The sequence below is a fragment of the Schistocerca gregaria genome, chromosome 3 (genome assembly GCF_023897955.1).
Source record: "Schistocerca gregaria isolate iqSchGreg1 chromosome 3, iqSchGreg1.2, whole genome shotgun sequence".
Classification (NCBI taxonomy): Eukaryota; Metazoa; Arthropoda; class Insecta; order Orthoptera; family Acrididae; genus Schistocerca; species Schistocerca gregaria.
Window position 1 is genome coordinate 819,960,157 of NC_064922.1, and position 25,819 is coordinate 819,985,975.

A 25,819-nucleotide genomic window follows, 5' to 3' on the forward strand; every position below is an offset into this window, starting at 1 on the left:
TTCTCGGAGGCGTCGCGATACGTACCGATAGTACCACCGATTAACAGTTAGTCCCTGTGGCACGAATTCATGATGAACTAATCCTTCAAAGTTGAAAAAGACTGTCAGTATGGCTTTGACAATTGACCAGACCTGACGAGCTTTTTTTTTCTTGCAGAACCTTTCCCAAACCATTCTGAAGATTGAACCTTGGTCTCATCACCAGTTATGATTCCATTACGAAACATCTTGTTCTCATTTGCCCTGTCCAAAAGCTCTTCGCAGATTGCGAGGCGAAGATCTTTCTGGTCTTGACTCATGAGCCGTGGACCAGATTTGGTGGCAACACGATGCATTCCAAGGTTCTGTGTCAGGATTTCATGACATGATCCAACTGAAATGTTACATTCTTCTGCAATCTCTCGGACAGTCAGACTTCGACTTGTCACGCACAGTTTCGTTGACGTTCCTGGCATGAGCGTCATCGGTAGACGTCGAAGGGCGTCCTGAGGGTCATCTTTAACTTCCGTCCGGCCATTTTTAAAGAGTGTGAACCATTCGTAACAGCAAGTACGGCTTAAGCACACATCACCGTAGGATTCCTGCATTATTTTGTGAGCCTCTATAAAGGTTTTCTTGAGACCTGTTACTCCTCTAATTCCGCCACCTCGGAATTCGCAAACTGCGCGACACAACGTTCCACTCAATACAGCGTTGAACAATAACTAACAGACATACAACAATGAAACTTCCGGCACTTACACATTAAACAAAGGCGTTTGGAGAGATTGTAACCGCATTTCGCTCCAACTCATCACTGGCGCGAAATTGCAAATGTTCCGGAATTTTTTGAAAAGGCCTCGTATGTTATAAGACAAAAAGAAGAGTTCCATATATACAATCAATAAGGACATCAGCTTAGATAAATTCAATCACAAACAATGTTATGCAAATTTACAGTAGACTTCCACATAGGATAAAAATTATTTCATCATTCTCAGTAGAGCTCTTATTCTTATCTGATCGCTGCATCTATTCACTATCACAATCTTTAGAACATGTGAAATACAAGACTAAACATGGCAGAGTAAAATACCTTACAGCAAGAAGTGCAAACTTTCTTGTAGAAAAAACTCAATCGAACACACACGCGTTCTTGAAAGAGGGAGCACTTACAGGCACTTAACACCGAATATCACAGAATGTACTTGTATGAAATTGATAAGAATCTCTCGGTACCTATTATAAAACGCAAAGTTTAGTGAAAAATGTTTGGATGCAGTGATACATGAACATACAACGCATCACACATCGCTTTGCTACTCTGCAGCACTATTCGTTACACTACACTGAACTCCTGCAACATGGAGCTTGTCTTGTACGCTGCTGTCTTCTAAAGGCTTTAATCGCAGATGTGTTATTAGCTGACATTTAATTATAACAACTCGCACCAAGAAAAATACGTTTGTGGTGGATCTCCTGTAACTTCGCCTTGATACGGCATTCTTTCATAGCGCGCAAGTTACAACTTACTCTTTAACGACCAATATGAAGTTAATCGTCATTCTGTCACAATAAATCGTACTGATAAACGACGGGCGTTCGAGAGATCAATATCCCGTTGCTCTGAAACGGCCTATATTCATTGGATGTAAGTTTTAACATACCGGGTGATGAAAAAGTCAGTATAAATTTGAAAACTTAATAAACCACAGAATAATGTAGATAGAGAGGTAAAAATTGACACATACGCTTGGAATGACATGGGCTTTTATTAGAACAAAAAAAAACAAAGTTCACAAAATGTCCGACAGATGGCGCTGTACAGCAAAACGTCAGTGACTGCGCATGACAATCGTGTATAAAAGGAGCTGTAATCAGAGAGAGGGAATCAGATGCGCCAGCAGTCGCAGCATGTTGACATTACCTGAAAAGGGGCTTTTAGTGAAGCTGTATAATCAGAATGGGGAATGTGCTAGTTCAGGGAATTCGATCGGGTAAAGGTCCGTTGACAAACTGCAGCTGTGGCGAGAATGATTTCGAAGTTCGAAGCCACGGGTTGTTTAGACGATAGACCCCATAGTGGCCGACCGAGCACAAGGTGTAATGCTGCTGAGACAACTCAGGAAGAAATGGACGGGGAAGTCAGCGCTCGTGCAGTCGCACGTCGCACCGGCATTCCATACACTACTGTTTGGTTGGCACTGAGGCGTACCCCCCGATGCTATCCATACAAAATCCATAGGCATCGTGAACTGTTACCTGGCGATTTAGTGAAGCGGAGGGCATTTGCGTTGTGGGCGTTTCAAAAGATGGCGGAAGATGACGATTGGTTGAGTAACGTGTTGTGGACAGACGAAGCACATTTGACGCTCCGAGGGTCTGTCAACGCTCACAACTGCAGAATTTTGGCTACCGAAAATCCTAGAAATGTCGTGGAAAGTCCACTGCACGACGAGAAAGTCACGGTATGGGTTGGATTTACCACATCTACCATTTTCGGCCTTTTTTCTTCGAGGAAATGCGTGATTCTGGTTTTGTAACTGCTGCCGTGACGGGTGAGAGGTACGCCGATATGTTACAAAATCGCATCATCCCCAGCCTGGCTGATAAACACCTGCTGGAACGTCGATGTTTATGCAGGCTGGCGCTCCACCCCATATTTGTAGACGCGTGAAAGGACTCTTGCGCGCGTCGATTGGTGATGATCGTGTGCTCTGCCGCCACTTTCATCATGCTTGGCCTCCCAGGTCCCCAGACCTCAGTCCGTGCGATTATTGGCTTTGGGGTTACCTGAAGTCGCAAGTGTATCGTGATCGAGCGACATCTCTAGGGATGCTGAAAGACAACATCCGACGCCAATGCCTCACCATAACTCCGGACATGCTTTACAGTGCTGTTCACAACATTATCCTCGACTACAGCTATTGTCGAGCAATGATGGTGGACATATTTAGCATTTCCTGTAAAGAACATCACCTTTGCTTTGTCTTACTTTGTTATGGCAATTATTGCTATTCTGATCATATGAAGCGCCATCTGTCGGACATTTTTTGAACCGTTGTAAACAGGCTTAGGCTGGATGTTCTTGAGTTCACACCACATATAACTTTTACTGCACGTTTTTGTGCCCGGAAAACTTTAGCTTGGCTTGATGAATTACCCCAACACATAATTCCATATGACATTATGGAATGAAAGTAAGCATAGTATGCCAGCTTTTTCATTTTTACATCCCCTGTGTCTGACATTCGCACTGCAAATAGAGATTTGTTAAGACGCTTCAGCAGTTCTGTGGTGTGCTCCTCCCAGATGAATTTATTATCAAGCTGTAATCCCAAGAATTTAACACTGTCCACAACTTATATCTGCTTGACATTGTATGTTAGGCATATACTCGTGGGACACCCTTTACAAGTTCTGAACTGCATGTATTGTGTTTTTTTCAAAGTTTAGAGACATCGACTACAGCTATTGTCGAGCAATGATGGTGGACATATTTAGCATTTCCTGTAAAGAACATCACCTTTGCTTTGTCTTACTTTGTTATGGCAATTATTGCTATTCTGATCATATGAAGCGCCATCTGTCGGACATTTTTTGAACCGTTGTCTTTTTTGGTTCTAATAAAACCCCATGTCATTCCAAGCATGTGTGTCAATTTGTACATCTTTATCTACATTATTCCGTGATTTATTCAATTTTGAAATTTATACTGAGTTTTTGATCACCCGGTAAAATCCACCAAATATGGCCTCCAAATGAAAGTCAGTACGGCGTCTCCAGACTCTGTACTGAAAAGATATGTTGTGCATGTGACGTAGGTGACATTCTTCCATTTCATTGGTCTATGTTAAAACCCACGTTGAGAATGTCTGTCATCTTTTGATATTGCTTTGCACGTTCGGAATGCCTTCCCAACTTGCTTCTTCTACGCTATGACCTCAGAAACTCGGCATGCTCAACGTTGAAGTCTGAACACCCGGTCCGTGTGCCGCTGGCTTTAGAAAACGATCTCACACCTGTACACGCGCTTTATTCTTGACAGAGACAAATGTCGTATACGTATTCCGTCGCGGGCGACTGGGAGGTGGCGGCGTGAGGAATGGCATCCGGCGACGTACTACCATTAACAATGCTCCCAGCCACATAGCAGTGCCGACCTTGTAGTAGAACGGGACAAGCCAAGGAAGAAGAAGTACGTTATGCCTTCGTCTCACTAGAACACACGCGGAAGGAGAGCTCTGCGTTGCGTGTGCGGCGTTCCGCTCCACGTGCGGGAGTAATGGTCAGCGAGGCCTCCGCATGCCAGGGGAGCGCAGGTGTTGGTCTTGTACCCGCGGCTGCCGTCCTAACTCGGTTAGTGGGCGCTGACGTCACTGGGGCCGCGGCTGCCGCGGGCGCAGTCATCTTAATTGAATCTCGTTAAGCCCCTCCAGACCCGCACCCGGCGCAGCTAATGCCTCTCCGGTCACGTTCCACTGGCAGCGACTGCGTTCTCGAAGTACGGCTTCCGAGCACACACGCTTCTTGCGTACGATCGCTACGCGCAGTCTTCCTTAAACATCTCGGAAGCACGGCGAGGGTTGCTCACAGGCAACGATTGCACCACTTTATCGGAGGTCTAACCAGTGCAATTTTAAATCTAAGTCGTGTAACGGTAGAAATGGACCTGGGGAAGATCAATTTGTATTTAGGAGAAATGTAGGAACACGAGAGATAGTACTGACCGAAGATAGATTAGATTAGATTTACTTTCATTCCAATTGATCCGTAGTGAGGAGGTCCTCCAGGATGTAGAACATGTCGGAAAAACAAAAATACATGATAAGTATTTACAACTCAAACAAATAAGCTAATTTACCATTCCACAGGTCCCAAGTGGAATGATCATCATTTTTTAATGAACGCTATACGAAAGAATCATTTAACAAATACTAATGTACTGAATTTAAAATAAAAAAATCTTTTTATTTATAAGGCAATAAAAGTGTAATACAACTACTTATATATATATATATATATATATAGCTGGTTCTACTGAGAAAGTCATCAATGGAGTAGGAGTTGGCCACCAATAAATCCTTTAGGCTTCTCTTAAACTGAATTTCATTGGTTGTTAAGCTTTTTATGGCTGCTGGCAAGTTATTGAAAATGTGTGTCCGTGAATAATGCACACCTTTTTGTACAAGACTAAGTGACTTTAGATCCTTGTGAAGACTATTCTTATTTGTAGTATTGATTCCATGAATTGAGCTGTTGGTTTGAAAAAGTGATATATTTTTAATGACAAATTTCATTAAGAAATAAATATATTGGGAAACAGTAGTTAGTATCCCTATTTCCCTAAACAGGCTTCTGCAGGATGTTCTTGAGTTCACACCACATATAACTCTTACTGCACGTTTTTGTGCCCGGAAAACTTAAGCTTGGCTTGATGAATTACCCCAAAACATAATTCCATATGACATTATGGAATGAAAGTAAGCATAGTATGCCAGCTTTTTCATTTTTACATCCCCTGTGTCTGACATTCGCATTGCAAATAGAAATTTGTTAAGACGCTTCAGCAGTTCTATGGTGTGCTCCTCCCAGATGAATTTATTATTAAGCTGTAATCCCAAGAATTTAACACTGCCCACAACTTATATCTGCTTGTCATTGTATGTTAGGCATATACTCGTGGGACACCCCTTACAAGTTCTGAGCTACACGTAGTGCGTTTTTTCAAAGTTTAGAGACAAAGATTGGATAGATAAAAGGAAAGCAAACCTATGTTGATGCTGCTGCTGAGAAATGCCTAAGGAGACCAAACAGCTAAGTTCATCAGTCCCCTACTCATCTCCTAAGCCCTCACCCCCTAACCCTCCCAGCTCCTTCTTGCCCCCCCCCCCCCCTAGCAAAAGCAGAGTACCAAGCCTGTCTGCGTGCAGAGTAAATTGTGTGAGAAAGTGTACTAAATGTTGTCGTAGCATGTATGCGAGGCGGAACAGGGAAACTAGCCCGGCATTCGCCTAGCGGGATGTGGAAAAGCGCCTAAAAAACCACATCCAGGCTGGCCGGCAGTAACAGATCCTCGTCGTTAATCCTCCGGATGGATTCGATGCAGTGCCAGCATACGTACCTTCTCGTCCCGGAAGCGGTCGGGAGAACACCAGCGGCTTCCCCTGCGGGTGGCCCACCTATGTCTATACAGTGGTTCCCAACAGGTGATCCGCGGACCCCCAGGGGTACGCGAGCTATTCCAGAGGGTTGCGCAAGATGTTAGTAGAACAAAAAATATATTAACTATATTTCGTATGATAACAGATTTTTTGTTTTGGCCGTTTCGTGCATGAGTAGAGCTTTGGCGAACGCTATCTTCTGCGTCTAGCGTCTTCCTAGAGCCAACTGACACTAGCACAATCTAGCGCAAAACTAGAATTAGATACAGGCAGATAGTTCTGTATGCCTTAGACTGCGCGTGCTGCCTCTTTGCAGCTGACGACTGAGTCACTTTACACAAAAACTCGCATTTCAGACGACAATCAGCCATTATTTTTTTAAAGGAGTTTGTTATACTAAGCACCCAGATTTGAAGACAAAGATTTTGACCAATAATCAAAAATTTAACAATAACAGTGATGGATAAATTGAAAAAGATTTAAGATCAATATTTTTTCAATAATGAATATATCAATGTTTTTTTTCTAAGTACCAAAAATAGAAAACATATAATAAGACTCTTAATTTGGCTTTTTTAGGTACCTGATACTGTGATATGACAAGGTAGCAATAATGCTCGATGAGGAGGTCCTCGAGAAAATTTTGTTGGGAACCCCTGGTCTATGTTGACTGGAACACAATCTTTGAGATTCTGAACTTCTCGTAGTTAGAATACAGAGACCGAACAGCTATTAGTATGATTTGTATAGAAACCAGACTGACATAAATCGCTTAATAGAAACAAGTCTTGCGGTCCAGAATGTATAACAATTAGGTTCCCTCCAGAGTATGTTGATCCAGTCGCTCTATACTTAACAATCACATACAACCGCTCGCTCGACGAAAGATCCGTACCCAAAGACTGGGAAGTCGGACAAGTCATACCAATATTCAAGAACGGTAGCAGTAGTAATTCACTAAATTACAGGCCCGTACCATTAACGTCGATATGCAGCTGTATTTTGGAACATATATTGTGTTCGAACATTATGAATTACCTAGAAGAGAACGGCCTAGTGACATACAGTCAACACAGATTTCGAAATCATATTTCTTCCGAAACACAAATAGCTCTTTACTCGCACGAAGTGTTGAGTGCTATTGACAAGGGATTTCAAATTGATTCCGTATTTCTAGATTTCCAGAAGGCTTTTCACACTGTGCCAAACAATCGGCTTTTTGCGAAGATGAGTGTTTATGGAATAGCGTCTCAGTTACGTGACTGGATTCGTGATTTCCTTTCAGAGAGGTCAGAGTTCCTAGTAACTGACGGAAAGTAATCTAGTAAAGCAGAAGTGTTTTCTGGCGTTCTCCACGGTAGTGTTTAGGCACTGTGCAAATATATACGATTTAGGAGACAGTCTGAACAGCCATCTTAGGTTGTTTGCAAATGATGCTGTCGTTTATCGTCCAGTAAAGTCATCAGAAGATCAAAACAAAACGCAAAACAATTTAGAAAAGATTTGTCTATGACGTGAATATTGACAATTGGCCATAAATAATGAAAAGTGTGGGGTCATTAACATGAGTGCTAAAAGGAATCCGTTAAACTTCAATTATATCATTAATCAGTCAAATCTAAAGGCCGTAAATTCAACTAAATACCTAGAATTAAAGTAAAGTACAACTTAAATTGGAAATAACAGGAAAATGTTGTGGGGAAGGCAACCAAAGACTGCGTTTTATTCGCAGAACACTCAGAAAATGTAACAAAGCTACTAAAGAGACTGCCTACACCACGCTTGTCCATCCTCTTTTGGAGTACTGCTGCGCAATCTGGGACCCTTACCAGATGGGATTAACGGATGACATCGAGGAAGTTCAAAGAAGAGCAGCACGTTTTGTATTATCGCGAAATAGGGGCGAGAGTGTCACTGTCACGACACATGTTTTCGGATGGACATCATTAAAACAAAGACTTGTCGTTGCTACGGAATCTTCTCATGAAATGTCTGTCACCAACTTTTTCCTCCGAATGTGGAAATATTTTGTTGACGCCAATCTACATAGGGAGAAACGATCTTCAAGAGAATTATTTTGAAGGTGGTTCGATGAACCCTCTGCCACACACTTAAATGCGATTTGCAGAGTATCCATGTTGATGCAGATGCGCAGTTATAACACACGATCGTCGTGAAAGAGAGCCACTGGTTAGGAGGGAACTGAGACTTGCTTGCAGCCTATCCGCAGTGTTATTCAGTCTGTGTATTGAGCAAGTAGTGAAGCTTTTTATTACTTGTTCCACGGATCATATTCTTTATAAACATTGTGATGTGCAACTTGTCACCAGAGGAATGAACTAAATATTTATAAGACTACATGCTAGCCTTTTAATATGTTTATTTTTGTGAGAATTGCCATTTCCGTTAAAGAATTCCTCTGTGGTGTACAAGGAGTTGTTAAAGAGAAACATCTATATCGCTAGGCAGCCTGGCAAAAAGTATGAAGCACCCAGAAGAGAAGCAGAAGCAAAATAAAACTGCATGGGTTAAGAGGCTATTTAATCTTATGTCACTGATAATAACATGGAGTCAAATTTACAAAGCACGTATCAATATGCGTCCACATATTAGTATGACGTTGCATCCTTTCTGACGTGGATCCATGCACTGAGTCGGTTATGAAGGGTGTCATAAATCCGTTGTATCCCCTCCTGAGACAAGATGACCTGCAACTGCTCTAACTGGTTTCTGACATCCTGAGTGCTGGCGCTGGGGTAGAGTTGACATCTGAACTGTTGGACCCACATGTGGTCTATAGGGAGAGATGGGAATATTGTTGATATTGTTGGTCACGGGATTACCTCAGCATCGCGCAGACAGTTCAAGAGACACGTGCCAAGTGTGAACGAGCATTGTCCTGTTGAAAAATGGTACCATGATACTGTCGCATGAGAAGTAACTCATCAAATGGTTTAAATGGCTATGAGCACTATGGGACTCAACTGTTGTGGTCATCAGTCCCCTAGAACTTAGAACTACTTAAACCTAACTAACCTAAGGACATCACACAGACCCATGCCCGAGGCAGGATTCGAACCTGCGACCGTAGCAGCAGCGCGGCTCCGGACTGCGAGCCTAGAACCGCACGGCCACCGCGGACGGCTAGTAACTCATCAGGTCGCAGGATGTACACAACATACCATCGGGCTGTCAGTGTTCCCTCAGTCACTACCAGCGGAGGCCTAAATCACAGCCGACTGCTCCACATTTCGTGACACCACAACTAACACCGCTGTGCATCTCCATAACATTTACAGAATGAAACATCTCCCCAGATAGCCGCCATACTTGCCAACTATGGTCGCGCGGACAAGTTCAGAGTTGAGGTTCAGAGATGAACACACTGCGACGCCCCTCATCAGCAGACCTACCTTACCACACACGGCGTCACTCCAGACGCACCCGTTTGTGCTGTGGCGTTAACGGCAACCTCCCCGTGGCACGGTTGTTCCCTAGTCTGCTGCTAATCTCCGACTGATGGTGTGGGATGACACAAAATGCCCCAGGGAGTCCATTGCTTCTCTGATGATAGGCACAGATGCGTGCGGTTTCGATGCGCTTGGTGCAATACAGGGCCGTACTCGTTTGCGGTGGTAAGACATAGTCCACCGAAACCTGGAAGACGTGTGTGCCTGCCCTCACGTCCCCTGCAGTCCCCTCATGGGTCACAGTCGCATCCGAATGCCTAACAATTGTAGATATTGGAGATTCGACCAGCCAGACAAATGGAAGCTCACAAGAACGACACTTTCAAGTTCTGTCAGGTGCTGATAATGCTATCCCACACGAGTGCACAGCACCTATATGTCCTTCGCAGTGATGTCTAAAGAACTGACGCTGTTCACGCCCCTTATATACCCTACCAGACCCTGAGACAACACTAAACGCGAACAATACTAATGTGCTATGGTGGCTGTTCTAGCTGTCATGAAGCACTGCAGCTCTGTAATCATTTACATACTCTCCAATGGTGTGTACGAGTAAGAATTTCAACTGCCATCTGACTATGTCTTTTGAATATCTCAACTACATACACTTTGTGATCAAAAGTATCCAGAAACCTAGCTGAAAATGACACAAGTTCGTGGCTCCCTCCACCGGTAATGCTGGAATTTGAAATGGTGTTGGCCCACCCTTAGCCCTGATGACAGCTTCCAGTCTCGCAGGTATACGTTCAATCAGGTGCTAGAAGGTTTCTTGAGAAATGGCAGCCCATTCTTCACGGAGTCTATACTGAGGAGAGATATCGATGTCGGTCGGTGAGACCTGGCACCAAGTCGGCGTTCCAAGACATTCCAAGGATGTTCTATAGCGTTCAGGTAAGGGCTCTGTGCAGGCCAGTCCACTACAGGGATGTTATTGTCGTGTAACCACTCCGCCACAGGCCATGCATTATGAACAGGAGCTCGATCGTGTTGAAAGATGTAATGGCCATCCCCGCATTGCACTTCAACAGCTGGAAGCAAGAAGGTGCTTACAGCATCGATGTAGGCCTGTGCTGTGATAGTGCCACGCGAAACAACAAGGGGTGTAAGCCCCCTCCATGAAGAACACGATCACACCATAATACCACCACCTCCGAATTTTACTGTTGGCACTACACAAGTTCACAGAGCATTCGCCATGCCCACATCCTGCCATCGGATTGCCACATTGTGTACCGTGATTCGTCACACCACACAACGTTTCTCCTCTGTTCAGTCGTACAATGTTTACGCTCCTTACACCAAGAGAGGTGTCGTTTTCCATTTACTGGCGTAATGTGTGGCTTATGAGCAGCCGTTCGACCATGAAATCCAAGTTTTCTCACCCCCCCCCCCCCAACTGTCTTAGTACTTAGTGGATCCTGATGCAGTCTGCAATTCCTGTGTGATGGACTGGATAGATGTCTGCCTATTACACAATACGACCCTCTTCAACTGACGGCAGTCTGTCAGCCAACAGACGAGGTCGGCCTGTACGCTTTTGTGCTGTACGTGTCCCTTCACGTTTCCACATCACTATCACATCGGAAACAGTGGACCAAGGGATATTTAGGAGTGTGGAAATCTCGCGTATAGACGTATGACACAAGTGACACCCCATCACCTGACCACGTTCGAAGTCCGTGAGTTCCGCGGAGCGCCCCATTGTGCTCTCTCACGATGTCTAAAGACTACTGAGGTCGCTGATATGGGGTATCTGGCAGTAGGCGGCAGCACAATGCACCTAGTATGAAAACGTACGTTTTTGGGGTGTGTCTCGATACTTTTGATCAAATAGTGGAAACTCTTAAGACAGTTCTTCTGTTCCTCAGAATCATAATGATATGGCTAGTGGAGTTCCTCCGAGCCATAATCCGTAGGTAGCGGTCATCCATTACAGTAGTAGCCCTTGGGCGGCCTGAGCGAGGCATGTCATAGGCAGTTCCTGTGTCTTTGTATCTTCTCCATGTCAGAATAACTTCGCTTTGGTTCACTATGAGACGCCTTGAAAATTTCCATGTTGAAAGCCCCCTTCCTGGCACAAAGTAACATTGCGGACGCGATCAAACCGCGGTACTGACCGTCTAGGCATGGTTGAACTACAGACAACACGAGCCGTGTAACTCCTTCCTGGTGGAATGACTGGAACTGATGGGCTGCCGGACTCCCTCCTTCTAATTGTTTACTCCTTTGGGCGGGTTTAGTGACATTTCTGAACAGTCAAAGGGACTTTGTGATACAATATCCACAATCAACGTCTATCTTCAGGATTTCTAGGAACCGGGCTCATGCAAAACTTTTTTTGATGTATGTATGTATCTTCTTTTTATTATCAGAGATGCACGGCATAAAGCACAACGTATGTGTGTAGTGGGTGGACTATGTGAGGAACCTGTAAACTCCACCGCATCAATGCTACTAATTGAGAAAAAGTAGTTATTGATAACTTATACAATCAACATAAGAGTCTTACAAAATTAAGATGATAGCAATGATGTTTTGAAAATAAGTTTCGAGACTGAAACAGAACCGAATCGTCTAGTTTTTACCCCTCAGAAAATTTAATTTTACTCCTCAGGGATAGTTCCGGCGTTTCCGCTGCGCCATCTCGCTCGATAAGCGACAGAACATGGGGCGTTAGAAACTGCAGAAAATCAGCTCCGAGTGCTGCTCCCCTGGCGTCTGCGTTGCGAAGACTGACGTAAGCGTTCCCGGAGGGCCTTTGTTTGCGTGGGTGCGGACAGCTGAGGAGATGGAGTCAATTGGCGGCGATGCAGCACTCCTGTCGGCACTCGCCGGCTGACAGCCTGCTGACGGCACCGAGCCGTGTTGTAACTGCGCACCACCCCAGCGCACAGCCCGCTCAGGGACGCTGCCGGCGGCTCGCCGTCGCCAAGTGCCGTTAGCCGGTGTTCTGTCGCGTCCTTTGTAACTGCAGCATGAGCTAAGCCACTGCTACTACGCCGATACGGAGATTAAGTTGTTCTTTTACACGTTTTCGGAACTTATCACGAAAATTTATCTAGGTGTTCCTTATTTGGATAATACTCTCGATAGGTTTATGTTCTTGTACTAAGAAAACATAGCAATAACTAAAGAGAAAATAGTTTTTATTCAGTTTCAGTTGCATATTTTTACAGTATGATAATCTTAAGATCTACACTGAAGAGCCAAGGAAACTGATACACTTCTCTAATGCCGTGTCGCGCCCTAGCGAGCACGCAGAAGTGCCGCAACACTACGTGGCATGTACTCGACTAATGTCTATAGTAGTGCTGGAGGTAACTGACACCATGAACCATGCAGGGCTGTCCATAAATCCTTAAGAGTGCGAGGGGGTGGAGACTACTTCTGAACAGTAAGGCCTCCCAGATATGCTCCATAATGTGCATGTCTGTGGAGTCTGGTGAACATCGGAAATATTTAAACTCAGAAGAGTGTTCCTGGAGCCACTCTGTAGCAATTCTGGACGTGTAGGGTGTCCCGTTCTCCTGCTACAATTGCCCAAGTCCGTCGGAATGCGCAGTGGACATGAACGGATACAGGTGATCAGACAGGATGCTTACGTACGTCTCCCCTGTCAGAGTCGTATCTAGAAATATCAGAGGTACCATATGACTCCAACGGCACACGGTCCACACCATTACAGCCGGCCGCGGTGGTCTCGCGGTTCTAGGCGCGCAGTCCGGAACTGTGCGACTGCTACGGTCGCAGGTTCGAATCCTGCCTCGGGCATGGATGTGTGTGATGTCCTTAGGTTAGTTAGGTTTAAGTAGTTCTAAGTTCTAGGGGACTGATGACCAGAGCAGTTGAGTCCCATAGTGCTCAGAGCCATTTTTTTGGACCACACCATTACAGACCCTCCACCGGCTCGAACTGTCCCCTGCTGACATTCAGGTTCCATGGATTCATGACGTTGTCTCCATACCCGTACACGTCCATCTGCTCGATCCAATTTGAAACGAGATCGTCCAACCAGGCAACATGTTTCCAGTCATCAACAGTCAAATGTCAAGTGTTGACGGGCACAGGCGAGGCGTAAAGCAGTGTCGTGTAGTCACCAAGGGTACACGAGTGGCTCCGAAAGCCCATATCGAAGATGCGTCGTTGAATGGTTTGCACGCTGACACTTATTGGTGACCCAGCACTGAAATCTGCAGAAATTTGTGGAAGGGTTGCACTTCTGTCACGCTGAACGATTCTTTTTAGTCGTCTTTTGCTGTATTCTTCATGCAGCATAAGTCATGGGCTGGATTTGTAATAAAAATATATATATTATGTAGAATAACATCCGCTACCAGTCACAAAAGAATGTGATTTATTTAAGATACAGCCGGTTTCGGGCTTGTGTCCATCTTTATGTGGTTATACATTTATTTTCCTATTTCCACACTCAGTGTATGAGTTCACTGTATAGGTAAAAGGTATATTACGTGGTAGTGCCTAAATAGAGACAAGAAAAAGAATTGGAAGGGGCGGAGTGACATGTGTTGAAACTATTAGCTGGGGTCTCCAATTCGTGAAGTGCACATTTTGTCTTATTTTTTCACAAACACATTTCTATTTTCACATATCAGCTGCACATTTGTCACCAGAGTAATTATATGAAATGCCATATTACGCCTTCAACTCTGTAATGACATTTTAGATCTAAATAGCCGTAAGTAAGACATGATCTCACAACATCCAACGTATTTACATTGGAATACAGACGTTATGTCAAAATTTGGAGTTCATTTATTATCTATACTACTTTTAAAGTGCCATTACTGTTTGAAAGGCGTAATATAGAATTTTACTAATTGCTATGGCGACAAATATGCAGTTAATGTGTGGTTCCACAATCATATAACAATTTTCATTTTCGAAATTTGTAATATGGCAGTTCAAATACTATGACAAAAAATGTGCACTTATCGCGTTTTTCAAAATCGGGACAAATGTTCAGTTACGATTTGGATAATCCAGTTGTATGTAACTGAACTAATACAACATCTGTCACTTCGCCACCTCGAGTTCTTTCACTTGTTTCTGTTAAGTCAGCATCACATAATTTGCCTTTAATTTAAACTGTGAACTCCAGCATCTAATGTGGAAATTTGGGAACGTATAATCACACAGAGCTGTCCGCCCCTGGCAGCTGAGTGGTACCGCGACGGAATGTCATACCTAACGGCCAGGGTTCGATTCCCGGCTGGGTAGGAGATTTTCTCCGCTCAGGGGCTTGGTGTTGTGTTTTCCTTATCATCATCATTTCATCCCCGTCCACACGCAAGTCACCGAAGTGGCGTCAGCTCGAAAGACTTGCACCAGGCGAACGGTCTACCCGACGGGAGGCCCTCGCCACACGACATTTTATTTCATCACACAGAGATGTGCACAAGCCCCAAACCGAACGTATCTTAAATAATAAATCACCTTCAGCTGTGACTGGCAGCGGATCTCATTCTTATCCCTATAAAGGAGCAGCCACGGAGTTCAAAAAGATCCATCATGAATAAAAATTCACGAAACAAATGTGGTTATTTTAGTGGTATTAGAAATTTGTCCGTTTGCAGCCCAAAGGAGAATAAAGCAAAAACGGATAAATGTACTTGTAGTGGGATATTCTGCAGTTAATTGGATTTTATTTTTGAGAGTGCATCTGTCAATAAATTGGTAACAACAGTACTCACGTACTGGCTAAGATCAGCTGCACATCGTACGAAGAGATAGTCGATGGGAGTGCCACGTAACGTACACTCCCTGTTACTACAGTACTGGCTGAATATAAGTGTTGCTTTTCAGGGTCAGAAAAACATACTTCGTTTTACGCATTATCTCACCTGCTAGTTGGTCAGATTCGTTGTATATTCCGTGAAAAGTATGTGAACTGATTGTTAAAACAGATCATGCTTAATAAGCCACGTATAACGTTATTCAACACTATGGTCGTATACATAGGGCGAAATCTTTGCATCAAACGTCTAAGGCTGATAGATCACATCATGGGGAACACTTTAGTTACAGACAAAATATTCACAGACGCTTCCCGGAGCCATCAGCGTCTTTTGTAATTGGTTATGCCCCTGGGAGACAGCAGTAGCCACTCTGCAACATGCGTGTACCATGTGTGTTGTCTATAACCTAGTTATCTGCTCCGCGTGTGGGGGGTCGGCTGAGCAAAAATTAAAGTTCATGATTCGCTTCTAAAATATCTTTCTCCCTTACGATACTTTCGTCCTCAACATTTTCTTGTTTAAAATCACTCTATCAATTTATTGGGTTAGTCAGTGTGCAGATGCAACACACCTGGTTAGTAGACGCTGCTAGATCGATGAAATCTCGTAATCCAAGGGCAGGTCACTTCAACGAAAAGACGCCAAGAGTCGACAGAAAACGTCAGCGTACATTTGCGTAACAAAAGTTGTTCTTCATGACGCTATCTATCAACCCTAGACGTTTGACGCAAAGACTTTGAATAATCGCTCCGTATACACACTACCATATAAAATTGTTTCTAATAAGTGTAGAGCTCCAGTTGGTTCTAGTGGGTGATACTTCCTCTCATCTTTTTATGAAAGAAACTGTCGGTTGACAGGAGAAGCGTTAGGAAGGAGCTGTCCGTAAAGACACAATTGCGACTGGGAAAGTACATGGTGAAAAAAATCTTAGAACTAAACAGGCGAAGAACGCGTCATCCAAACCCGTGCGCAAATAATAAATGCTAGCCCAATATCTTATACCAGCGCCAAGTCTCTAATTCGCAGGAGCCTCTCTTGAAAATATATCTCGTAAAGAAAAAGAAGGTCTCTTCGCTTGCGTGGAAAACTCTGCAGTAGGTGTCAACGGACTGTAAAGCAACAACAAAGTGTATTTCCTTACCTTTAACGAAGAAAGTTTTGCTTAGTAGCTCACAAACAAGTCAGCGCTCCTGTACAGATGCGGAACCTGAAACAAATAGTGAATTGCTCTCATTCAGACTTGTGTAACAACTATCAACTTAGCTGAGCATTGTAGAAGCAAAGAGCCCCTTCCAAAATATATGTACACTGTCTGACAAAAATGTGAAGCACCCAGAAGACATGGTCGGATGTGAATCCAACTTCGTGCACGTGCACATCAGTAGGTACGTTAAGGATTATAGAGTTGCATTTCTATGGCATACACAGAGCGGCCATCAGAGAGTGTTCGTAGTATTCGTGTTTAATGTTGTTACAGGGCCGGGAAAGGTATATAAGGTGCGTGAATAGTGTCAGATGTTGAGTGATAGCTGTAAAGGACACGAGCATGCTCTGAACTCGTGTGAGACAATATTATCAGTACGTGACAGAGTTTGGAAGGGGCTCATTGTGGGTCTCAGTTTGGGCGGCTGGTGGAATCGTGCAGTAGCCAAATCTGTGAGGCTTCCGGATGTCACTGTAGACCCATGTTGGACGGCATGCCCGGATGCATACACCCTAACTGAGCATAGGAAGGTCTGGAATGATCAGACAACAAGCAATCATAACTAGCTCAGGACGTCTGGAGTTTTCACTACATGTACCGCGTTGAACTACATTACATTATGGAAGGACTAAAGACTAGACCGACGTTTTGTTTAGTGTAATGAGAAAATGTTTCTACTTTCCAATTTTTTGCATTGTATTTAGATGTAAGAGACAATTACTTGAGTTTCTCCCGGCGTATTTGATAATCAAAATATCCACGGGTGTACTGCCGGTCTATAGTGTCCAACGGGCACAATATTTCGGCGATCAAACATATCGCCATCATCAGGTGAACTGACGGACTGAGCTCCTGTGAACGTGCCGGCACGGAGATCCGTACGCTATGGCTGCTCAGGGGGATCTCCGTGCCGGCACGTTCACAGGAGCTCAGTCCGTCAGTTCACCTGATGATGGCGATATGTTTGATCGCCGAAATATTGTGCCCGTTGGACACTATAGACCGGCAGTACACCCGTGGATATTTTGATTAAGAGACAATTAGTTAATTTCATGTTCGATTAATCATTTTTATGATTAATAATAGTGATGTGGAACGAGTCATTTTACATTCACGTTGCACATTCATATGTAAATACACCTACATGTTGCCGACGTGTAAGATCTGTTTATTTTTTTAAAAAAATGCAGATGGGGATTATTAATTTCTACCCACCACCTTTCACATATTACAAAAACATAATTTTTTCTATTGAATAGACGGAATGTCTATGAGAGGCTTTTTTAGTTTGTTTTCGAATTGAAGTGATTAAAAATTTTAGTGGCAGCATCATGCATGTACATCTACATGACTACTTGAACTGTTAGGTGCCTGGTAGAGGTTTCGTCGAACCGACAACAAACTATTTTCGCATTCGGAGGAGAAATTTGGAAATTTCGTGTAGAGATCTCACCGCAACGAAGAACGCCTTTGTTTTAATGGTTGCCTCCCCAACACGCGTATCATATCTGTACCACTTTCCGCGATAATACAAAACGCGCTGCCCTTCTTTAAACTGCTTCGAAATCCTCCGTCAATCCTATCTTGTAAGGATCCTATTCTGCGCAGCAATATTCCAGAAGAGGAAGGACAAGCGTAGTGTAGGTAGTCTCTTTAGCAAATCTGTTGCATCTTCTAAGTGTCCTGCCAATAAAATGCAATCTTCTATTCGTCTCCCCTACGATATTATCTATGTGATCGTTCCAATTTAAGTTGTTAGTAGTTTTAGTTCCTTGGTATTTAAGTGAATTGACAACCTTTACATTTGCATGATTTATCGTATAACCAAATTTGCATCCCTTTTTGAGCTGAAAACAACTTTAATGTGGAATAAAGAATGTCATTTTCTGTTCTGATATTGTAATTACATACATCATCGTACTTTTAGAACTGTAGTAGGTTACGTAAAAGAAACTCCATGAGCTAATAAATGTACTGTGAATCAATAGTGAAAATGCTTAACTTCTTAATCAGCTGTCTATAAGACGATAGTGAGTTTAGCACGACACATTATTCTTACAGCACGTTTCTGAATAATGAAAACTGAACGGTATTCTGACACTGCTGAATGAAAATACGCAAAGTATTTTACCTTACTGCTTTTTCTTTGGGAAAGGTCTGCAATGAATCGTAAGTTATTTTGGAAGTTCCAAAACTTGTTTTTCCACTTTAAAATTTCATAAACGTGTCACCAAAAAGTTATGGTTTCCACCATAGTTATCATTTTCTCACTAAGTATTACATTTAACATTAGAAACTGAGAGTGATGCCATCTGCAGAAAGCCACTTAAAAGCACTTTCAACAACATTATTCATCATTCCTTATGTTGGGGCGCTTCCGTCCGGAACCGTGAGGCTGCTACGGTCGCAGGTTCGAAACCTGCCTCGGGCATGGATGTGTGTCATGTCCTTAGGTTATTTAGGTTTAAGTACTTCTAAGTCTAGGGGACTGATGACCTCAGATGTTAAGTCCCACAGTGCTTAGAGCCATTTGAACCGTATACTGGCGAACGCACACTGAGGTGACAAAAGTCGTGAGATACCTCCTAATACCGTGTCGGATCTCCTTTTGGCCGACATAGTGCAACAGCTCGACTTGGAATGGATTCAACAAGTTGCTGGAAATCCCCTGGAGAAATATTGAGCTATGCTGCCTTTATAGTCGTCCATAATTGAGAAAGTATTGCCAGTGCAGCATTTTGTGCACTAAATGACCTCCGGCTACATCTGATAACTTCTCGAAGAGATTCATGTCGGGCTATCTCGGTGACCAGATCATTCCCTCGAACTGTCCAGAATCTTTTTCAAACGATTATCACCCGCTGATGTGGCACACTGCCATCCATAAAAAATCCATCGTTGTGTGGGAATGAATGGCTGCACATGATCTCCAAATAGCCGAACCTAATCATTTCCCGTCAATGATCCATGTAAACACAGCCCCACACCATTATGGAGCTACCACCTTCCTGCACAGTGCCTTGTTGCCAGCATGGATCCATGGCTTCTTGGGGTCTGAGCCACATTCGAATCCTACCACGAGCACTTACCAAGTGAAATCTGGTCTCATCTGACCAGGTCGAGGTTTTCCAATCCTCTAAGGTCCAGCCTATATGGTCTCGAGACGAGAAGAAGCGCTGTAGGCAAAAGCACTAGCGTCGGTCGTCTGCTGCCATAGCCCATTAACGCTATATTTCGTCGTACGTCCCACCTTCATTTCTGCGGTTATTTTGCGCATTGTTGCTTGTCTGTCAGCACTGACAACTCTACGCAGACCTCGCTGCTTCCGGTCGTTGTCCGTGATGAAAGGTAATTCCAGAGATTTGGTATTTTCGGTACGCTTTTGAAACCGTGGATCTCGGAATATCGAATTCCCTGACTTCCGAAATGCGTCAAGTTGCAACTATCATTCCGCGCTCAGCGTCTGTTAACTTCTTTCGTGCGTCCTTAATCACGTCGGAAACCATTACACATGTATCATCTGAGTACAAACGACAGCTCCGCCAATGAGCTGCGGTGCCCTGCGATACTATCTCCATCTGCATACGTGCATATCGCTATCCCATGACTTGAGTCACCTCGGTGTATGTTTGGATTGATTACAACGCTCGTGTTGTCTCAAAGAGTGAACTAATTGTTGTTGTATATTAAACGGAAGGTCATTTGCGTATAGGAGAATTAATAACGGACCTAAGATTGAGCCTTGTGGAACTCCATAATTGATTCTCCCCATTCTCAAGAATCTCTCTGCTTAAACTGTTTGAATTATTAAGTACAACATTCTGGAATCTTCTGGTAACATATGACATTCTCAACGGGTTGGATTTTCAGCATGCTGTAACAGTTTGTTTTTCCCAGTTTATACTGTCATTTGAGTGGGACAAACGGACGACCATGTCCGTTTCACCCTGTCGCCACCGGACGTCGTCCGTGAAGGGATGTTTACAATCGGTAAGAGGCAGACGGCGGAAAGCGGAGCCTGGAGGGCCGCCAGACCACGCACAGTGCCCACCCCTTGCGAAACACGCGGCCAGGAATACGTGGGAGCGGACCAGCCGTCCGGTCCCTATTTTGAAAGACCTTGCGACCTTGCGCACCTACTCGTGCCCTGGGCTCGTCCCTCCACGGCAGAGGTAGAGGTCACGTCGTCACAGCCGCTGGCGACTACCTCTGCAAGGTCTCTTTTGTCATGGGAATTCAGGACACATATTACGCGACTGTTTCGATTCGTTACCAAACACCTGGACGAGTCCTAATGAAGCAATGTTATGCATTTATTGATACAGTTTTGAAACAGTCAATGAACATCATTGCCCACATCTGATGACACGTGGCTCTTGGTCGCGTGTCTACTGCCACATCTACATTCCGCGAACCACTGTGAAGTGCATGGCAGAGGGTATGCCCCACTGTACCAGTTGTTAGGGCTTCTTCCCGTTCCATTTAAGTATGGAGAGCGGGAAGAGTGATTGTTTAAATGACTCTGTGCGTCCTGCAGTTAATCTAGTCTTGTCCTCACGATCCCTATAAGAGCGATCTGTCGGGGCTTATAGTATATCCCTCCAGTCATCATTTAAAGCCGGTTCTTGAAACTTTGCCAGTAGACTTTCTCGGGATAGTTTACGTCTATCTTCAAGAGTCTACCAGCTCAGTTCTTTCAACAGCGCTGTGGCAGTTTCCCGCCGGTGAAACAAACCTGCGACCATTCGTGCTGCCCTTCTCTGTATTCGTTCAATATCCCCTGCTAGTCCTACTTGGTACTGGTGCCACACACTTGAACAATACTTCAGGATGAAACTTCCTGGCAGATTAAAACTGTGTGCCGGACCGAGACTCGAACTCGGGACTTTTACCTTGGGCAAGTGCTCTACCGACTGAGTACCCAAGCACGACTCACGCCTCTTCCGCACAGCTTTACTTCTCCCAGTACCCCGCCTCCTACCTTCCAAACTTTACAGAAAGCTCTCCTGCGAACCTTGCAGAACTAGCAATCCTGAAAGAAAGGATTTCTGCAGACATGGCTTAGCCACAGCCTGGGGTATGTTGCCAGAATGAGATTTTCACTCTGCAGCGGAGTGTGCGCTGATATGAAACTTTAGGATGGATAGCACGAGTGATTTGTAAGCAGTCTCCTTTGTAGACCAATTATTATTATTACTCTCGAGTCATAAACATACAGATGCATGTACATACATTTTACGCATTTATGATTAAATTGCTTTTGACTAAAACTTGGTCATTTTCAGTGCATTTTCTGTTGCTTGTTGAAGATCATCTTCTGTACAAGAGACTGGGCCAAATCGACACCGAAGCATGTGCCGAACTGTCTGCTCTTCTCCACAGTCATACCGAATATCATTTGGATCAGTTTATACCCATCTTGCCAATTTAACTTTTGATCTTCAAACTCCGGATCTAGACCAATAGCATTACACTAGTATTCTACCAATAAACCGAAGTCTGCTACCTGCTTTGCCCACGACTGAGTTTATGCGATCGTTCCACTTCATGACCTTACTAAGTATTACAACCAGGTATTTTTTGGATTGCAACAGTGGCTCACTGGTGTTATGTTCAATGGATACTATATTTTTACGTTTTGTGAAGTGCACAATTTTACATTTCTGAACATTTAAAGTAAGTTGCCGCTCTCTGCAGCTCTTTGAAATCGTATCAAGATTTGACTGAATATTTATGCCGCCTTCGTTCGGACTATAATTCTTTGTAGATCCCACGTCATCTACGAAAAGCCTGAGGTCATCATTAACATTGTCCGTATGGTCACTAATATACAACACGAACAGCAAGAATCCCAAGACACTACCTTGCGGCACACCCAAAGTTATTTCTACATCTGTCGTCGACTCTCAATACAAGACAACGTGCTGTGTCCACCCTACGGAGAAATCCTCAGCACAGTCATAAATTTCATCTGATACCCCATACGAGCGCGCTTTTGATAATAAGCGTAGGAGGGTACTGAGGCAAACGCTTTTCGGAAATCGAGAAACACTGCATCTACCTGACTGACTGATCTATGGGTTTCGGGATGTCAGGTGAGAAAAATGCGAACTGATTTCACATGGTCTGTGTTCTCGAAATCCCTGCTGGATGGCATGAAGGATGCCGTTTGTTCGAGACAACACATTATTCTTGAGCTCAGGAAGTGCTCTAAGGTTCTACAACAAGTGAATGGCAAGGGTGTTTTGTCTGCTTCCCTGCTTGTAGACAGGTGTGAACCGCGCTTTCTTCCAGCTACTGAGAAAGGTTCTTTGTTCGAGGGATCTACGATACATTATAGTTAACAGAAGGACTAATGTAACCGTGAATTGGATATAGAATCTGGTATGAATTTCATCAGACCATGGGACTTTGCTCAGTTTTAACAATTTCAGCTGTTTCTCATTGTCAATAACACTTACACTGCCGGCCACGGTGGTCTAGCGGTTCTAGGCGCTCAGTCCGGAACCGAGGGACCGCTACGGTCGCAGGTTCGAATCCTGCCTCGGGCATGGATGTGTGTGATGTCCTTAGGTTAGTTAGGTTTAAGTAGTTCTAAGTTCTAGGGGACTGATGACCACAGATGTTAAGTCCCATAGTGCTCAGAGCCATTTGAACCATCTGAACACTTCCACTTATTACAGCCATGTTTCCTTTGGTACGAATATTAAATTGGGGTCAAACGTCTAGGTTTACCTTTATAAAGGAACATTTGAAAACGGCTGTGAGCATTTCTGCTTTTGCTATGTTGCCCTCAGTTTCAGTTCATATCTTATCGACAAGCGACTCGACACCAACTTTGGTGTTCCCAACAGCCTTTACATACGACCAGAATTTCTTTGGGTTTTGTGAAAAATCTTTCCACAGTATTCTGCTGTGGTAGTCATCGAAAGCTTCACACATTGCTCTCTTGATTACCAGACCGTTTTATTCATAGTTCTATTCTTCGATTTAACCCCCCCCCCCCCCCTCTGAAGTGGTCTCTGTTTTTAAATATTTTTTTTTTTTTTTTACGGTGACTGTACAGCACAAATCGTGAACTGTTCTACTGGGTACATAATTATCCAGGACATGGTCTACTATTCTTCTAAAATTGAGTTATAATTCCTCTCCAAGCTTCTATTCTCAGCTAAAGGTTTCAAGTTACTCATTGAGATATGACACTACTGCTTCTTTGTCTAATTTGCGGAGCATATAAATCTTTCTACATGTATTAGCTGCCCTTTGTAATGTGGTATTCATTGCACTGTGAGCTCATCATAGCTGATATTCAGTTTAGCCCTTACAACAATTGATATTTCAGTATTCTAAGCTTTTTACTTGTTTTAGTTGCCCCTTGTAATTCGGTGTTCATTGCTACTATAACAGCCGCATGGTCACTGATAACAATTTCAATGTAGGGGTGGGTTGACGGGGTGGGGGGGAGGTGACGGGGGGTAAGAATTTGTATAATGACAGCTTATTGGGACAAAAGGTTGGAAGTCGTCTGCGGCAGACACCTTCATCTATGTATTCATGCGCACATTGTCTGTCTCAAAGAAATATAATCATTGTCCATCTGCTACAGCAGCTTACGTTTCGTTGGGATCTGCAAGCCTTGTCTTAAGCAAGTTGTCTAAAGTCACAAGTGAACCGGCCAATAGAATTGTTTGCAGGCAGAATCGGTAAGTGAGGGCTGCATGTCCAGTGGACAACGCAACATAATCTTCTCTTCCCCCTGGTACTGTGACATTGTGCTGATATTTTCATTGTAGACGCTTTGTCTTGTGATAATGAAACGATCTCTCGATGCAAAGCCATTCTGGATTAAAGTGAAATGGTCCCGTGCTTGCCTTAGCTTAACTGTAATGTGTGACGCATCAGATTTATTTATTCGGTTTAGTTTGCAGTTGTATTCAAAGCTGTCAATATTCGTTCTTTGTTCGAGTTCACAGTTATGTTAGAAAATGTGTAAATCAGTATCCAATTACTATTCACTCGTCCGAAGTTGTAAGTGGTCCATCCCATTGCTTTGGCACTGGCTGAATAATATTATGAGTATTATTGTAAATACGGGCTGATTTTCGTTTTTTTGTAAATTTACGGTCATGTAAAGTCCTGTGGTCCGCTGAAGGGCGCTTGTGCTGTACATGAAATATTTTTTGAACAACGCTATATATATATACACATTAAGTATCAAATCATTACATGTCTTCAATTACGAATTACATACTAGACTGAACTATGTTTCACTTTCACTACATTTCAAGCCGAGAGAAAATAAATTTTCTCCTTTAGCAGTAATGACACTGTTATTTTTAAATGATATTTTCAGGTAGTCACGTAAGTTAGTGTTGCAGTGAAACTTCAAGGTAGGTGGTTGCAGCATAGGAGACTTCGATATGTCGCTGTCACATTAGCTCAAAGTTTTTGAGTTTGCTATATGTTGCAGGATACAGAGTATAAGCACTTGGATTCCACAATCTGCACCTACAACTTTAGTTACCATACATATGTAGTGAACAGCTGAGTAAGATATGTTGCAAGGATTATGCTTTCAGTTTAGTCTTGGTTTACCTAATGTTAAACCTCTTTTAATTACCCTCGTTGCGATATGAGGAAGTTTCTTGCCATTATGAAATGGTAAATAAAGTTTGTCAATTTGCGTTTGTTCACTAGTAGGTCATACTTCACATAAAGGCATTTCAGGGCATTGATTACCCTGCTGACAGTCTTTTATAATCTCATAGGTTAAAGTTTAAAGAAGCGACAGGCTTTCAAAATGAAGAGCGAGGTCATTAAGTTCAAACTCGAGAAACAATACAATGTCAGTCACAGGCTTTGTGCAAAAACGGTCATACCAGGAAAGAAACAGAAAAAAATCTGCTTGGTAAAATGACTTTTCTGTCGAAGTGAATGTTTTCAAAAAACGCTGGTGTCCAAAATTACAGCAACAAACCGCTATTTCCCGGTCCTGTATCTAATTTACGATATAATCATACAAACTGTCAATGGATGTCCGTGCGATCGCGTTCTGCCGGGAAGATGGCATTCCGGACAAAGGAAAACCACGCCAACGATGACGTCAGGGCACCTATCAAACAGGGTAGTGTAGTTCCACATATGCAGTGACAGACGGTGCAGAATGGCACAGAGAAGACGTGTACCAGGCTCTATGTGATGGATTGCCATTGGAAGAATGGAGGTAGAACAGTCGCAAATTTA

The 25,819-nt window shown here is 43.5% G+C and overlaps 1 protein-coding gene across 1 annotated transcript in view; it reads right to left on the minus strand.

Annotated features, from left to right (window-relative positions):
- LOC126354527 (homeodomain-only protein-like) overlaps nt 1-25,819 on the minus strand; it is a 348,066-nt gene that overhangs the window by 130,107 nt on the left and 192,140 nt on the right. Inside the window, exon 3 of the mRNA XM_050004254.1 lies at nt 16,514-16,579. The gene's annotated coding sequence lies outside the window, so the exon portion shown is untranslated. The remainder of the gene's footprint in view (nt 1-16,513; nt 16,580-25,819) is intronic.